This window comes from Octopus bimaculoides, chromosome 13 (genome assembly GCF_046866305.1).
Source record: "Octopus bimaculoides isolate indiv1 chromosome 13, ASM4686630v1, whole genome shotgun sequence".
NCBI classification, from domain to species: domain Eukaryota; kingdom Metazoa; phylum Mollusca; class Cephalopoda; order Octopoda; family Octopodidae; genus Octopus; species Octopus bimaculoides.
In genome coordinates, this window is record NC_142940.1 from 40,228,200 (window position 1) to 40,230,699 (window position 2,500).

The following is a 2,500-nucleotide window of genomic DNA, read 5'->3' on the forward strand; positions in this document are numbered from 1 at the left end:
CGACTCCTTAACATAACACTTCCACAATGTATCTTCTTGTATCGTAAAAAAAAGTAAAAGGACCAATACGAAGGAAATACTTTCGTTTATATACGATCAAAAATAAAATCACTGATGCAAAAAAGAAACGAACACGCAATACAGCGAGAAAAGTATTAAAAATAACCGTTAACGTATATGGATGTATAAAAGCCTTCACGCAATCTCCATGGCGCGTGTACTCTCGCTCATACAAGCATCCACGAAAATGTAAGCATACACATACGTGTGGTTTGGTGCACACACGATCACAAAGCGAGCTACGTAGCTACTTGATGTTTATAAGAATGGAGAGGCTAAAGTAAATTATGGTCACAGTTACTCAAATTCATTCCGCTCATACAGTGACCAATGGTTTCGCATCCACAAAGCCACAAAGATGTTATGTAATTCGACCGGAAATATTATGAAGGAGACTTAGCTGCTGCTTCTCGTATGTCGATTAACTGCACATAGGCTTTCTTTTATAGTATATGCTTTCGTTGGTACTTAACCCTGTGTTTACTCTTGCTCGAACAGACACATTCCAGTCGTCATCCCAAATCTACAATTATATTTTTTTATCTGCTATCTTTTATTTGTTTTAATCATTAGACTGTGGCCATGCTGGGGCACCGCCCTGAAGAATTTTTAGTCATATGAATCGACCCAAGCAGCTTTTTTTTATTTTTAATCGTGATACTCATTCTTCTCGGATCGTTCTTGCTGAACCGATAAGTTACGGGGACGTAAACACATCAACACCTATTGTCAAGTGAGGCTGGTGGTGGTGGGAGGCACAAACACAGACACAATGACATATATATACACATATACACGACTGGCTTCTTTCAGTTTCCGTCTACCAAATCTACTCACAAGGTTTTGGACGACCCGGGACTATTGTACAAGGCACTTGTCCAAGATAAAACGCAGTGGGACTGAACCAAGAACCATGTGGTTCAGAAGCAACCTTCTCAACACACAAATTTTCTTTGTGAGTAAATCGAGGGAAAGGTTTTGCTGCTCTTTCTAGCGAGCTACGCTAATGCGTCCGTCATTTACTCATGTAATATATAGTGGTAGAATAATTGGCAAAACATCAGGGTGCCCAATTAAACGTTTTATAGTAGTCTAACATACTCTGTGTTTAAATCCCAACGGAGGCCATTTAGAAATTTATAATTTCCAATGAATAAAAAAAAAAGTACCAGTAATATCAAATTGCTATGTCAATTAAATATGCACCATTGTCAGCAAAAATTTCGTTTTACATGTAGGAGTGCTCTTCACGGTCGATCAACCTGCTCGAAGTATCAGTTAACTCAAATTATATCTATTTGTTTTCCTTTTAATCAGTGATTCTCAACCAGGGTCCATATAAGATATTTGGGGGCTCAGATAAGCAAAATAATCAATTGGGCACCCGCGGTAGTGTATTGAAAGTGCATGATAAAATGTTACTTTCGTAGTATTTATTGCAAGAAAAAGCTACGGTTCTTTCTCTGACATTTTACAGAATTCACTTAACACAAGTTAATGTGCGGGAAGCAAAATACGAATTTTGAAAGAAGTATCCATACAACTAGATTTTAAACATCAAATGGGTTTGGGGGTCCACCAGAATAAAATAATAATTAAGGGAGTCCTTGGGTAAAATAAAAGACAGTTGAGAACCATTGCTTCAAATGGACATACATACACATTATGTGATGAAATTTCCATACGAAAACTCAAAAACCGAATAAGGCGACCACATCGAGAACACGTTTGGTTATAAGTGAGCTCAATCAGATAAAGATTTGGCTAAATAACGTACTCAACAATAGCAATAAAATCTCAGTATAGGACTAACAAGTGGGCTCTACGTAGATGTTTGACTTGCTAGAAGCAGCAGCCAACGAAACTTCACTGTATTAAAAAGAAAGGACCAAATCATCAACTTTGCTATGTATTTGATTATGGACCTCTTCGGGGAAGGCTAAACAAGAGCTGCACAAGGACAACAAAACGCATCCAAATATGGCTTCGATGAAGCTATACGAAGTTGCACAAGCACTCAGTTCTGAGGACACTGCTTTTTATTGCGCAAACAGCTGCAAGATAATGAAGGTGGTTACATAGTTCTGTATGTACGAATGTATGCATGTATGTATCTCTCTTTATCTATCTATCAATCTATCTATCTATCTGTCTGTCTATATATATATATATATATATATATATATATATATATATATATATATATATACATAGTACGTACACACACACGTACATGCATACATACGTACACACACAGACACATACACATTCGCACACTCACACATATAACAACCGTAAGATGAACTCACTACAGTAATAGAGTCTGGTATATAAACTTTTTTGCAGTAACATCAAAGTTTCTTTTGCTATCGGCTTCCTCTAGCAAGGTCAAAAAGACGAATAGAAGAACTATGTTTCACTGTGTGCAGTGGTAATATAT